This window comes from Choloepus didactylus, chromosome 10 (genome assembly GCF_015220235.1).
Source record: "Choloepus didactylus isolate mChoDid1 chromosome 10, mChoDid1.pri, whole genome shotgun sequence".
NCBI lineage: Eukaryota > Metazoa > Chordata > Mammalia > Pilosa > Megalonychidae > Choloepus > Choloepus didactylus.
In genome coordinates this window covers 59,458,320-59,475,014 of record NC_051316.1, presented here as the reverse complement: position 1 = coordinate 59,475,014, position 16,695 = coordinate 59,458,320, and the positions used below count along the sequence as shown (strand labels likewise).

At 34.6% G+C, this 16,695-nt stretch overlaps 1 pseudogene; it reads left to right on the top strand.

Moving 5' to 3' along the window:
- Window positions 1-406: 406 nt before the first annotated feature.
- On the top strand, window positions 407-15,782 carry LOC119545205 (annotated as a pseudogene).
- The last annotated feature ends 913 nt before the right edge of the window (window positions 15,783-16,695 follow it).

The window sequence follows — 16,695 nt, the reverse complement described above, 5'->3', positions numbered from 1 at the left end:
TATTTTTCTTTAAAAGATAATATTAATTTCTACTTTTAAAAAGACCTTTATTTCTGAACAAAGTTTCTCAAGCTTTGCGATTATAAATTTTATAAAGTTTAGAAACTTTTTTGGCATTATATTAGAAGTTAAGCACATGAAAGAAAATTCTTAGTTTCCTGTATAAAAGTGAGAGTAGTATTTACAATAAAAAGCTGATTCCATCTGCTCCCAGAGCCTGAAGTGGCTGGCTCACTCCTGAACAATGTTTAGCTTCAGCTCGTAAACAGTAAAACATTTAACCATGTTTTCCTCTTTACATCGACTTCTTTGTAATTTTGACCAAAATCTGTACTTTCTATTGAGTAAGGGCTGAGAATCTCATAAACAATTCATGTACTTAATCACAGATGGTAAAAAGGACACCATGGTTTGGGAGTTATCGAAAGGCTTCATAGAAGAAACAACAATTGAATTGGACCTTGAAGAAAGGGTAGGTTCGAAGAAGGGCAGACAAAATAAAAGGATAGTTCAGTCAGGCCGAGTGGTAATAATGTCTTGTATTTTAAACACACTTAGTGGACTAATTTTGTCTTAGAGTACTAAGTACTAACAATTAACTAAGGACTTTCCCTTTACTGTGTTTGATACGGAAAACTGAGGGGCATGTTTATACACAAGCAGTGTTTTCAGAAGATTAATCAGGTAGCAATTTTTTTTAAACTTCAATAAATGAAGAGCAAGCCAAGACTCAGTGAGATTTAGGGGCACCCTGCTCGCTACGCAAAACTATTGGTCAGAAATAGGCACCTATCACCAACCAACCCCCAGGAAGAGTCTCACCACATGGAGGATAGCAAGAGCATAATTCCTACCATCAGGAGCAGCAGTCATAGGGTCTCATCCCCTATGTAGTCTGGAGGTGTCAGTGTCGCCAGCAAAATAAAACTCCTACAGGCACTGGATGGAACATTTACTCACATAGACTGGAAACAGAGCAAGATTAGCTTCAAAAGTGGGCATCAGTCCTGAAGGCCAGGGGGTCTTAATTCCTAGTCAACACAAGCTGATGATCTATGCACACCCCTCTTGGACTATAGTGGAAGGACCCTGCTACCCCCTACCAGGAACAGATATAGCAGCAGGAGTGGGCCAGGTGCTAGACAATTTACTTAGTCTGGGAATGTTTACACATGCTTAGGGCAAAAGAGGAAGGAATGAGTGAGCAGACCATCATCAGATGTCACAAGAAGGGAGCAAGCCCACATTTATCATCCCATTGTAGTTAATATGATAAACTTGCGATTCATGTGTAAGTGAATACTTTTTGAAGACATGTTTTATTACTGTGGGTTAAATGGGCTTGGTATTCAATTTCCCTTCTGCATCCACATTTCTTTGTTGAGTCTGCTCCTACATCATCTATTGAAGAGACAGTGGGCCATATGACCCAGAACCCTGGTGACTGCTGGTGTGACCAGAGGTAATTCCTGACTTGAGCTGGGACAATCTGTTTCTTTATTGGGGGAAGAAAATTTTTAAAAAGCAGATAAAAGTACTTTATACTGAGAAAAAATGAAAGTGAAGTAGAAAGGAACAAAAATAAGAACCAATTCAGTGCTGGAGAAAGAGACAGGAGGCAGAGAATGAAACAGAGATGGAGTCAGAGTCATTGAGAGACAATGAGAAATTGCATCGCTTCCTGCAGAACTTCCAGATCTTGTTCCTAGGGTCTCCTGATACCTTGAAGTATCTGGGGTACCTTGTTAGGGTTGACTGATTCAGTAAATAAAAATACAGGATATCCAGTTGCATTTGGAATTCAGATAAATGATGAATAAAGGTTTTAATAAAAGGTAATAGTGCAATATTTGGGACATACTTAAAATAGAAAATTATTTACTGTTTATCCAAAATTAAAAATTAACTAGGTGTTCTGCATTTTCTATGGAAACACTACACCTTGTATCTTCCCCAAAAGACAATCCCCACTTTGACTAGAGCTGCCTTCAGAGGTTCTCTTTACTTAACAACAAAACAAAGCAGGCTACAGCAGCACCCATTTCACTGTACGGCTGCACCACAGTACCTTTCACTATTTAACATTTGTTGGAAATTTAAGATTTCCCCACTACTTAGATTCCAGAAATCTTCTTGGTTGCAAGAATTTAAACACATGATGAGTTCTTTTTTTAAAAAACTGATTCATCTATTTCTACACATGATCTATAGATCACAATTCTATGGTCTCCTATGCCTTGTTCTGAAAATTATTTCTCAACAATATATGTTATACTTGGTATAACTTTATAGAATGAGAAATAAACAGGATATCAAAAACTTGAAAATAAATGTTCATTTATTTTAAGATTTTTTTAAACTATTTTCTTCTGAGCACCTGCTTGATTCTCACGATTCCCTCCCAGTCTGTTAAGAATACCGGCATCTCTGACTACCCAGGTGGTATCTATTTTAATGTTGAAATGGAAAATCAAGACTTTGCTAATTTTCTTTGTAATTTTTCTTGCCATGAGATCATATACCCTGACTCATTTTCCCAGCTATTCATAGCTATACAATGGAGATTTTTTAATTTTAAGTTCATATGCACAGAATTCTAAATAAGTTGAGGGGAGGGCATGCAACCAAGTGTTTTCACTGGCAGATGACTAGAGGAATTGTGTCTTCAACCTTGCTTTATGAGGATAGGACTGAACTTGTCGTCTTTCTTATAACTATGTCAAAGGAAAGGACGTCTGGCAAAGATTATACATATGGTCCTACATAGATACAAAGGGTGCTGCACACTTGAGTGTTTTTGAAATGTGTTTTGAAATAACCAGAAACACATAGTACATATGTGAAAATATGGAATATTATCCACCTGGTGTTTAACAATACTGATAATGCCCTTCTTTTGGGAATAGAGTACTTACCCATTTTAGGTGAATCATTTCTTTCAAGCAGCCAAGAGTACATAATTCCTCTTAAATTGTGACTGCTTGGGTCTTAAGAACAGTATTTGTATTTTCAAATTTAATTTAGACAGAGAACCAAAAGCAAAAATCTTCTTTTGGTCTCTTCAAACACTTGTATAATACATGTATACATGTGTAATACTTGCATACATATACATACACATATACATATATATTTATCCTACAAGTGCATTTGACTACTGTTCTCATTTAGAGAAAGGTCCTGAGTTGATTCCATTCCATCTCAACCATATTTGGGTACTTGGAAATTACTGTTTTGTACAACCAGCCCACTAGATGTTCACATTTTATCTCGTGCATAAGCAGGATGGGAGCCTAGTTTAAATCTAAGGCCCCAAACAAGCTTCATTCTAACAGGGCAGTAAGTATTATGTGACTTTCTGGCTCTTATCAAGGAGGTTCTCATGAGGTCAAACAGAAGGAAATTAGTTGTCTTTGACACACACTATATGACCCAATTAAGTTGGCACTGAATGGTCTGTGGATTCCAACTGAGGTCCTATGCAGGAACTGGATGTTGATATCTGAAAGTAAAGCTTGTGAATCTTCGGATAGTGACTCAATCCTTGTCCCCCAGAAAACTAATTTTATCCATCAACTTCTGCCACCTTCATGTGTCCACTGTCACTTATTACTATCTGCTTGAGAATGCTTAACTTATCTCGAGAGTTAGGGGTTACTTGAAATCTTTGCTCCTACTCATCAAGGATTCCTCAAAGTTGTATACACCTGATTCCTGAGAGGGAGAAGCAAATCCCAAAGCTCTAGTTAGTATTTAATATTTTATAGAAATTATTAAATAATTCCACCACATAAAAAAACCCAGCCAAACAGCTAGCAGATTAAAGTTGCTAAAAATGACTTCATTATTCTTACAAAAGAAAAACTAATATAAATATTTTATGTGATGATGACCATGATTATCTCATGATAATAATCCTTCTAAAGAGTACATTAATATTTTCAGATTACATTTTGACAAATAGGCTTGACAAATATGTTTTAGTAAACATAGTTGAAATTTTCTGTGATTGTTAAGTATTTTGCAATATTCTAGACTTGTTACTTAAAATTTAAAACATCAATGAAGACAAAAAATACATGGGAATATGGAATATGTACTAACATAGGAACACTGTAGAACTATTTCATCACTAAAACCCTCATTTCAAATCATTTTATAAATAACTTTATGGATACCTCTAGTTAACTTCATTGTGATTAAGCATGGCTTTAATGTAGAAAAAAGCAATTTTTGTCACATTGTATACCAGGTTCTTTCTAAGTTCATCATGGGGTTGTTAATGAAGGTTGTAAAAGCGTTATGCATGAAAAACTACAAAACATTATTGAATGAAATTTTAAAAGACCTAAATAAATGGAAGGACATTCCATGTTCATGGAGTAGAAGTCTGAATATTCTTGAGATGTCAGTTCTGCCCAAAGCAAGCTATAATTTCAGTGCAATCCCAGTCAAAATTCCCTTCTTTGCAGGAATAGAAAAAAGCCAATCAACAAATTTACAAGGCAGGGTAAGGGGCCCCAAATAGCAGAAAACATGTTCAAAAAGAAAGACGAAGTTGGAGAAATTACAACTTTACAATTTTAAAACTTATTCCAAAACTAAAGTAATAAAAATAGTTTGGTATGGCACAAGGATATACATAAAGACTTACTGGATTGAATTGGAGTTCAGATATAAACCCTTACATATATGGCCAAGTGATTTTTGACAAGGGTACCAAGTCCACTCACCAGAAAAAGAATAGTCTCTTCAACACATGGTATGGAGAAAACTGGATATACACATGCAAAAGAATGAAATATACAAAAAATTAAAGTAAAATGGATCAAAGATCTAAACAAAACCTCTAAAACTCTAAAAGTCCCAGAAGAAAACACAGGGAAGCCTCTTCAGGGCCTTGTGTTAGGCAATGATTCTTAGACTTTACACAAAAAACACATAAAAAAAAACACAGATAAATAAGACTTCATCAAAATTAATTTTTTTTTTTACCAAGGGATGTTATCAAGAAAGTGAAAAGACAACCTAAAAAATGGGAGACAATATTGGAAACCATGTACCTGCTGAGGGTTTAATATCTGGCTTATGCACAGAACTACAGCTCATCAACAAAAAGATAAACAACCTGATTTACAAATGGGTAAAGGACTTGAGTAGACATTTCTCCAAAGAAGATAATACATATGGCCAATAAGCACATGAAAAGATGCTACAACATCACTAGCTAATAGAGGAAAGCCAAACCACAGTGAGATACTATTTCTCACCTACTATAATGTGTACTATTTTAAAAAAAGAACAAACAACAACAAAACAAAAAACAGAAAATAAGTCCTGAAGAGGATATGAAAAAATAGGAATATTCCTTTTGGACAGACAACATTCCTATGATCACAGATTTAACTCAAGTGGCAGGTTAGTTTCATATATAACATTATAAAATTTGTCCTAGGACCTGTTTATGTCTTCCTTTCCATAAGCCAGGTATAGATATGGAAGTTATTGAAGATAAGGAAGATATTCTTTAGTTATTGCCCTATTTTCTTCTTCCTTTTACTGCAAAACTCAACAAGATAATTGTCTCTACTTATTATCTGCAAATCGTCTCTTTATTCCCTAAACCACTGTCATCAAAATTTGCCTCTGCTACTTGAGTAGAGTAGTTACCAATGGCCTCTATATTTCTTAATTCAGTGATTGATTCTCAGTCCCTATTTTATTTATCCTATAAACATTTTTTTTTTTTTTTTTTGGCAAAATTGATTATCCCCTTTTCTCTGAAACACTTTCCTTCCTTGGCTCCCAGAGTTACATGCTTTTCTTTCTTCCTAACTTGGCACTTTTTCTTATTCTGCTTTACTGCACCTCAATATCTCAACCTCTAATCTGGTATGCCCAAGACTCAGTCCTTGGAATTCCCCTCTTTTCTCTCCATAGCCATCCTTTGATGAGCTTACCTGATCTCATTGATTTTATATACCATCTATTAGCTGATGACTCCCAAATTTATATCTCCAGTCTGAACATCTCCCCTTGATCTAGACTCTCATATCCAGCTACCTAGTCAACATTTCTATTTGAATTTGTAGTAGACATCTCAACTGAGGTTTAAACCTTAGTTCATGATATTCCCTTCAAATCATGTTCTAATTGTAGTTTTCTACTCTTACTTAATGATAACAGCATCCAATTGCTCTGGAAAAAATAATCCACATATAAGACGTAAGTAGATAAACAATAAAAATTTACTCAATTGAAGACTTATACAAGAGAGAGAGTTTTGGATCAGTGAAAATATTACACTCAGAAGCATCATAAAATAATGATATGTAAATAACAATGTTGTCCACCATTCAGTGTTTGAGGAAACAAGGGCAAGTAATACCTTTCCATCCATATGAAAGAGAGAAATAGTAACAGAAAACCAAGAAGCAATGAGTATATAGTTAAATCATACTTAGAAAACCATAAGGTATTTTACCACACTATAAAAAATAACTGACTGATAGAAGTTCACTTACAATTTTCATAATATGAGTGATTAAACCAATAACTACCTGACGTTAAATATTCTATCCTCAAAATCTCCCACCATGTCAACCATATTAAGTCATAAAATACTGATTAGTTACTACCTAACAACAAGAATGAGAAGTGTGCTTGCTAGATGAGTCCTTGCTTGTGTGGTCCATTTGTTTTTATTGTCTCATGTGGTTTAGCTTCTGGCTAAATTCACTGTAAATTCAATTTTACTGTAATCTGCATTCCTGTTTTTCAAAGAAAATTATTTCAAAGGCAATTCTCTCAATTGTTACCACATTAAAGAAAAAATAGCATGATGTATATAACTTTGCCACTGGTAATTATATTCAATAACTATCACAGAAAAGGCTTCTAAACCTTATAAAAATACCTGAGTTTTGGAGTGTTGGGACAACCATAATAAAAACAAACAGCAGCATTAAATATTAAATTGGATGGAAAATCGAGTCAAGATGAAGTGTATTCAGAAATACTCAGAGATGATGGTACAAAATTTCACAAGTCTACCATGCACACTGAAAAATGATTAAATCTAGTTAATTTTCTGAAGCAAACTATATTTAGCTAAATAGATTTCCTTTTACGGTTCCACTGTTTGAATCTTAATTCTCAAATTACTGCTAAAAGTCATAGCTCTAATAGCTCTGCTGAAATCAGCAGGGTTTAGCATTGCTCTTAGAGTATTGTAACTGAAGAGTAGCAGTAGAATATAAATCTATTAAAAATTAATATGGTTTCAATTTGTTATATATTGTTATTTATTTGTATATGTGTGTGTTTTCAACTTATTATTTTTCAGTACTTTCCAACAATATATCTATTTGTTAGGTTTTCTGACCTGTCATTACACTATTACTGTGATTTTCTGGTACTATATTTGTATAGAGTCTGTAAGCTAATTGATCTATTAAAGAGTCTGTTCAGATTCTACCTTTTATTTCAAACATGTTAGATCAATCAAGATATTACATTTAAAACTGAATTGACCTAAATGAAATACGGTAACCTGGATTTTATCCTGAACAGAAAAAGGACATTAGTGGAAAAACTGAATAAAATCTGTAGTTTGGTTTATTGTATAACTGTTACTTTTTAATTTTGTTTAAGTGCATCATAGTTATGTAAAATAAATGTATCATGAATGTAATATGTTAACCTTAAAGGACGTTAACAAAGTATTATTGTTAGGTAGAATATGAACTTTCGGGGAACCTGGGTGAACAGCGCATAGGAAGACATACTAAATACACAGACAATGGCAGGACCATATATAAAAACAATCTCTGAAGCAGCTAGCATGGGAAACCAAACCAACTAGTCCATGACTAGTTGCAGCAACTAGTCCATGAACCCAAACCATAACTCCTGTAGCAATCGGTCCCCAACGGATCAAGAATTGCGCAGGAATGCCAGCCTCCCTAATTCTTTCCTGCTTCCAATGAGAAAGTCAAATTATGCTTCGCAAACCAGTAGGATGGCCCCTGCTAGTTAGTACACCTCCAGCCTCCCTATGCCAACAACCTCCACTCAGGCCACATCTGAAGGCTTCTCTTTTTTGCCTTAAAACCTAATAGTAATTCTGCTTGCTTTTGAGTCTCCTCTGCTAAACCTAAATGAAAGTGGCTGATTCCCTTGCCATAGCAAATTCTAAATAAATAACCATTGCTTGCTCTTCTTTGGTTGGTCTTCATTAATTTCCAGAGGGATCTCTCTAAGTTCTAGCTTCTCAACTTTTCCATAAATCTAAAATCATTTCAAAAAATGGTTATTTTGTAAAAATAAATTACAGTTGGTTCTCATTCATTTTATTCACTTTCATATCTTTTAGAGATATCTTAAATTCTGACTTGGGAAAAAAAACACTTGGCCACCATTTGGTTTTTTAATCTGCTGGTAAAGGATGAGATGAGGTATACAGTTTAGAGTATCATTGCATAGAATGCTCTGTGCTCTTCAAAATGATGTGTCTCATCCCTCCTATCTTCTGCTTAACTTGGTAAATTCATACTCATTCTTCAAGACTGCTTCAGTATCTTCCTTTCTATGAATGACTCTCTAACATTCCCTACCCTTTTAAAAATGGATATACACTCATCTGTTAAAATAACAATGCAATGAAGTTATATTTTATGTATCTGTATAACTCTAAATTGTGGCCCTCAAACATAAGGAGTTTGTTTTCCAAGGGTTAACCACCATTGCTTCCAGGGCACCCAGAGCCTTTCACAGGGCCTTTCTGTTCAAGGGAACCATGCTTTGAGGTATACATGTCTAACAGAACAGGAACACATTTCATTTTTCTTTCTATGTCAAAATAATAATGTATGGAATCAGTGTATTAATGAGTTAGTTAAATTAATAATAAGAGTAGATAAAGGATAAATTAGGTCTAACTCACCCATACATACTTTGAGAAACTCATGTTCTTGAAAGTTAGTAAAGACAGTCAGGAACCAGTGTTGGACCTTATTTATAGAAACCGGACCTGACCTATATTTGCTTTTCATTTAAATTATTTGTAAATGAATGAGCAAAATGTATAGCTGTTCCTGTTATTAATTATTTTAAGGATTTCAAAAAGAAGCAACAAATATGTGATCAAGTTTTAAAAATTACATAGGCTGAGCATTTATCAAAGTGAGTTTTGTGACTTTATTGGGTCCTTCCAATACTAATAACTTGAAGTTGCTGTATAGTAATGATCTTCAAGCATTTTTGTGCTTAATTCTAAAAAATTTAAGATTTTTTTCTTTTACATTGTAAGTTAAAATTTAACATTTAATCATAATTTCAAATACTTGAAAGGATATAATTCTTGTGAATTGTAAATATTGACAATTTAATTTTTTTTTTAAGTTTACTGTTGTCATCTTTATATAAAATATAAAAAATAAGGGAACCCAGGCAAAGAGAAGTTGAGCCACTTGACAGAGGACACATTACTGATTAGATACAAAAATCCTATCTGAAATATCATTATCACCTACTTAGTTTTATCTAGTGAGAATTAAATATCTTTGTGATATGATACTTAACATCATCTCCAAGTAATTTCATTGAGAGGTTTTTTTCTTTTTTTACCAACTTGTGTCCTTTAGATATATTTTTAATTACACTCTTACTGCTGAATTTTACCTTAATGTAGTATTAGGTAAGCAGGTCTTTTATTGATCACTTATTATAACCATGCCTAACAAAAATATGCCTATAATATACAATAATTTATAAAATGTATTTCCTTTGATCATAAGTGAAATGGGAAAATACTGTATGATTTGATGAAACAATGACATATCTTATATAGGATTTTACTTAAATGATTGTTCTTACTTTTACTGATGTTTTAAGAATATATGAAAGTGAAGAATGATGGAAAACAAAGGTTAGAAGGATACTGAGTAATCAGGCAAGAGATTTTGGTGATTAGATCAAGATCCTAGCCATGGGGATGGTGAAAATTGATCACTTCCTAATTATCTTTTGAAAGTGGAGGCACAGAATTTGCTTATTACCAAGAGATGGAGAATGACAGGAAGAAATATGGATACATTAATGATCATCAGGATTTTTTTTTTCATTTTTTGGTTTTTGCTTTTTTTTTTGCCAACCAGTGATTTATATGCTGGAATTCAGAATAGAGTTCCAGGCTAGTGACAAAAAATTGGGATCAGAAGCATATAGATTACACTTACAGCCATGACTTGATGAGATTACCTTGGAAGTGAGTAAAGAAGAGAGCACAGGAGAAAAGGTACCATCAAGGAAGACTAAAACAGTGTGTGGCCAGAGATGTAAGAGAAGAGACTGCCCTGAGTGCCAAGTGTACTGAATACCTCCAGAAGCAGGAAATAACCAAGATGGATGAAATAAGGTAGGGACTGTGAAAGGAACATTCAATTTAACATTGTGTTGGTTACAGGTGAACTTGACAAGAAAGATGGGGTAGGAGAGAAAGCCTGATTGAAGTGGGGTTAAGAGAATATGTGGAAAGAAATTGCAGATTTTGACTTCAGCTACTATTTCCAGATGTGTCGCCAAAAAGGGAGCAGAGAAATAGGACAGGTAGCTGGAGAGTGATTTGATGTTAGAAGGTGTATTTTATTTTCTTTCATGGGAGAAATAAGTGCATGTTCATATGCTGATGATAATGATCCAGTAGAGACATGGGGGAAAAAAGATGATTCAGAAGAGAATAAGAGGGGATATTGCCAAAGCAATATCCCTAAGTAGGTGAGAGAAGAAAGGATCTACCGCACAAGTGGAAGGTTGTCCTTTGCTAAGAACATAGCGGGTTTAATCATAGGAAGAGGATAGGAAGTGGAGAGAAGGCAGTGTGGAAAAACATAGATGTTGAAAGGTGGATAGGTATGTGGGACTGGTTGCTAATGTCTCTAGTCATGAAAAATACCTTCTGGTTTCTATTTAGAATAAAATATGAAAGCTCTGACTGAAAAAGCATTTTAAACATATGTTTGTTACATTTTTTGGTGTTTACAGGGAAAGCATTTTTACCAGAAGCAAAACTGTTTTGCCATTGTCTGTAGAAGACTTTCTCCTTTTGTGTCATCTGGATATTTTAGTAGGGGAGGCTATATTTAAAAAGAAACATAAATAAATTTGATGGGCAGATGAAAAACATAGTGAAAAATAACAATAATTTCAATGCTCTCATATAAGAAAATTCTTAAGTTAGATTATAACAACTCCACACACTACTAACCAAGCACATGTGATGTGACCAGAGTTATAGGCATTCCCTTTAAATCATCTTGGTTTGTTTGCCATATAATTTGTAAGTAATTGACTAACACAACCTACAGAGTAAAACATGGAGCAAATACAAAATCCTCATGAGTAACTTAAATTGAAGTAAATAATTTACTCCATTGAACATTTTACTTTCAAGGCTATATAGAAACACAATATGACAAGAAATGGGAACTAGGTCCTGTGAAGTTTTAGATGAATATAGTCTCCCAATGCATATACGATAATAGAAAGGTATCAAAATACATCTCCCCTCAACTGCTATCTTGTGAAGCATCAAAAAGTCAGCGGTGAACCAATAGTTGCTAAGTACTTTTCCAGGGCACTCAGTGATGCAGTGACTTGAAGGGAATCAATAAGACAGAAAGAGTAAAGTTACCCTTATTATCTCTATCCCCCAAAAGAAATCTGATGTCAGTGGAATTTTTCCTTGAAATTATAAGCTATTTTATGCAGTCCAAGCCTTTATAATTTATCTCATATGAATAGGGTGCTAATGTAATAACTTTTTGCAAATTCTACACATAAAATGATTAATTCGAACCAATAAGATTGACACAGTTTGGAAGTTATTTTTTAAAATGTTGGAAGCCTTATCTTTCACTGAATTACAGGGTAAAATTTTAATAATGTCTTATTTACCTCTCAAAACAATCCAATGATGTAACATACTATTATCTCTATTTCCTAGGTAAGGAAACCAGGTCTTAAATACTTAGATAATTTGCCCCAAAACAGCAGAAAAGTGAGAAAGGCAAAATTCCAATTAAGATTTTATGACCCCAATGTCCTCTCTCTTTCAACGATGCTAGGCTTCCAGTCAAGAGATTTGAGTCAGAATTAGTTTTCACAGGCATGCATCTTTCTCCTGTGACATCTTAGAAAAGTCTTCCAAGTTTTGTACTTATACTAGGTAATCATAAGAGACTTTTAAGGAAGATTAAGAAGTTTACCTATAGCTAGAAAACATTTAACTCTCTCATCTTCCTATCTTATTGATTCCTTTCAAGTCACTGCATCACTGAATGCTCTGGAAAAGTAATACTTAGCAACTATTGGTTCACCGCTGACTTTTTGATGCTTCATAAGATAGCAGTTGAGGGAAGACATATTTTGATATCTTTCTGTTATCACATATGCATTGGGAGACTATATTCATCTAAAACTTCACAGGACCTAGTTTCCCATTTCTTAAGTCATATTGTGTTTCTATATAGCCTTGAAAGTAAAATGTTCAATGGAGTATTTTATTTACTTCAATTTAAGTTACTCATGAGGATTTTGTATTTGCTCCATGTTTTATATGCATCAACTATTTTCCTTAAATATGAAAAGGCAAAAAATGCAAGGTACAACTTAGTTTCAAAGTGCATCTTTATTAAGAAAAGGAACTATTTGATAAATATAAAAGGTAAAACCACAGCATTTAGCATTTTTTCAATTTAAGCAAATGTATAAACAGTGGGGTGAAATGCAGATCCCCTAGCAGGTGAATGATTTTTCCTTTCTAAAGAGCTTAGCTAGTATTTTCATTGATCTGCTTCATAAGAAAAGTTCCCATTGGAGCTGGACTGGCCTGTTCATTTTTATTTTATTGATATTTAAGGTTTTGAAAAAGTGAAAATGTACTTCTCAAATATGTTCTTTAACATTTAGGAAAATGCTGAGTAGGTTTAGATGTGGGTATTTTAGTCCATGAGCACAGGCTTTTAAAAAATGTTACTGAAAACAAATAATTTAAAAGCTAAAGGGTGCAGATTTCAGCTAGTTCTCTTAGATCAATTATCACCAAGATATTTATGCCTTAATCCTTGCACCCAAAGAACTTTGCTTTGTTTTCTCTGTTTCTTTGTTTTTGTGTGTGCATTGCAGTCATTTCCATGAAGTACAGGTGTTTTAACAACTAAACAATACAATTTGTTTAGAAAATCAGAAGACTGATTACTAGTTTTTAAATTACCTTTAGAGGTAGAAAAAATGAACATTCCTCTTTTGCACTAGGAAAGGCTCTTGGCTCTTATTTCTTAATAGTCCTCAAATATTTTGGTATTAGAAATCTGCAGCTGATAGGGCAAGCATTGACACATATTTTGTTCAGGAGAAAAGTTTTTTATCACCGAATCACAAGTTTAACTCTAATTATAATAAGATTTGTTCTGCTATTATATTGTTTTGATATGAAAATAACTATACACTAAAAATGTTATGAGATACACTGACATAATCACAGGCTAGCACATCCTAAAAAATATAGATTGGTAAACAAATAAGTTGGAAATATGTTGTTATGTAGCCATCCCACTTAGGAAAATTGCAGAAACATACTAGGAAAAAAATGCAGTTCTGGCAAAGGAGATTAACTAAAGAAGATTTAGGAGTAGCATAAATGAATTAATTTTTTTTTCACTGCAAGTAATAGTAGCGTAATTCATTCCATTATTCACCAAATATCTACTGAGCATCCAAACTGTGGTAGATACTGAGCCCATTTTTGTTTTATGCCTTTCAAATGTCAGTCCTTCTAATAACTTACTATAATACCAGTATATTTTATCCAACATTATTTATTGAAACCTCCACTGCAGCAATGAAGGTATACAAAAGTCACTTTAAATACCAAGGCCATTGTATCATTTGGGCATTCCAGGCACACTTACTAGAACTTATGGAGTTTGTTAGCACCTATGAAGCTATCTGGCATCTGAAAACCTGAATCTGCCTCCAAAATATGAAATCAAAACTAAAATACATAATCAGTAAATGCTTAGAACATGACTACATAGCACAAATCATATTAAATCTAGTCACTAGCAGTTCAAATTGTCTTCTGTATTTATAGAAATTTAATACAATTAATATCCCAAGGATAAAATTCGTGAAGTATTCGTAAGTGTAAAAGTTATTTTAAAAGATCATTTTACCCTCAGTCTGCAAAGACCCTGCAGGATCAGGTACTGCAGAAAGCTCTATGTGAGTGCTCTTGAGTGCCCCTTGGGGCGTGGCGGTGGAGGGGGGTGGGCATGCCTGTGTGCCCAGCATCCTTTCCCCGCCCCCGGGAACCTCGATGAGCTCTCCTTAGTTTTTCTAGATTCTTGCTTCTGTTCCTAGTGCGGTCACTGCCCCCAACCCACTCAGGAAAATGGTGACAGTGAGGATCAAAAAGACTCAGCAGATCCAGATGATCTAAAGCAACAACTCCACACAAAGCATTGGGCCAGAATTTTTCCTGTGATGAGGATACTTGTACTTACAAACTGACTGAACTTTGGTAAAAAGCTCTATGAGGGTGTAACAAAAGAAGTCTATGATAGTTTGGGAAGAGTCTTTCTCCAGTCCAAGGACCAGATTACAGCAGGAAATACAGCTAGAAAGAGTCACCTGGAAGGAAGAGCTACAACCTCAAACAGAATCACCAGTTATATTTTTCAGCTGTTACAGGAAGCAGTTATCAAAACTGCTTTCACTAGAAAATGTGGGAAACAATTTTCATTGCACCCTCATGTGAAATGATTCCAATTGCATGGGTTTGTAGAAGAATAGCAACTGGTTCTTTTCTCAAAAGAAACCCCAGCATTAAGGAAGGATATAAGTTTTACCCACCAAAAGTGGAGATGTTTTTCAAGAACGAGGCCAATAATAATCCACAGTGGTCTGAGGAACAGCCAATTGCTGCAAAGTTTTGCTTTGCTGGACTTGTTATAGGCCAAAGTGAAGTGAATATCATGAGTCATTCTACACAGGCAACTTTTTAAATATTGAAGACACTCTGGTTGACCAAGAACTGTACACTGGTTGACATAAAGAAATGTTCTTGCTGATATTATTGATGTTTCTTAAAGAATCTGGTCTTCAGGAGACCAAAGCCAACAGAAAGACAAACAGTCATATCATGACCTCAAGGAAATGATCCCTGAAGACTCCAGATGGTAAAGAAAAATTCTGAGTGGGCAGAGAGAAGAGAGTTGATCCTGAAATCAGAAAGTGAATGCAGGGTTGTAGTACTGATGGGCTCAACTTCTGAAATTAGTCACTATGAAAAAATCAAGAAGGTATGTGGAAATTTTGGCATTCAATGTGAACTTAGGGTAACCTCTGTCCATAAAGGACCAGATGAAACTTTGAGGATTAAAGCTGAGTATGAAGGGGATGATATTACTCCTGCATTTGTGGCAGTAGCAGGCAGAAGCCATGGTTTGGGAGCAGTGGTGTCTGGTAGCACTATATATCCTGTTATCAGCTGTCCTCCCTTCACATTAGACTGGGGAGCTCAGGATATGCTGTCTTCTCTTCCACCACCCAGTGGTCTTGGCTGTTCATCCATACTTTCTCCAGAAGGTTCAGCTCAGTTTGCTACTCAGATATTTGGATTAAACAACCACTGGCTATGTGCCCAACTGTGAGCAAGCATATTAAACAAATGAATTTCCTTGAGGCAGGCTGACAAGAATATGAGAGATTGCAGTTTATAAGAACATCATTGCAATTTTCAGAAGAGAAAACTGCAAATTTATAGTTTATAGTTTAGTTGCAGGGAAAAAAAACAAGATAAGATGATTCTAAGTCAGAGAAAACAAATAAAATTTATTGAATTAAAAATGATCATTTTAAGGGTAATGTAGGACTTCCAAAATAAGTGTCTGGAGCCTAACAAGATCTTAAAATGACAAATATATTTTTGCTAATTACATGTTAATAGCATATTAGATATCATGCTAGCCTTCATTAGGCAAAACAGATTTTATATTGTCCTCATTTACATTTTATTCTGACAGGGAAACAGCTTATAATTAGAGGAAGAAGCTATCGTATGTAGAGCAGAGATCAACACATGAAACCAGTATTTCTACATAAGAAAGTGGTAAACAAAAAAATAATTAAAATTAAAAAGAGGCTTATCCGTGGGACAGAGAACATCTTCTAGACCAAAAGGGGGATGTGAAAGGAAATGAAATAAGCTTCAGTGGCAGAGAGATTCCAAAAGGAGCCGAGAGGTCACTCTGGTGGGCACTCTTACGCACACTTTAGACAACCCTTTTTAGGTTCCAAAGAATTGGGGTAGCTGGTGGTGGATACCTGAAACTATCAAACTACAACCCAGAACCCATGAATCTCGAAGACAGTTGTATAAAAATTTAGCTTATGAGGGGTGACAATGGGATTGGGAAAGCCATAAGGACCACACTCCACTTTGTCTAGTTTATGGATGGATGAGTAGAAAAATAGGGGAAGGAAACAAACAGACAAAGGTACCGAGTGTTCTTTTTTACTTCAATTGCTCTTTTTCACTCTAATTATTATTCTTGTTATTTTTGTGTGTGTGCTAATGAAGGTGCCAGGGATTGATTTGGGTGATGAATGTACCACTATGTAATGGTACTGTAA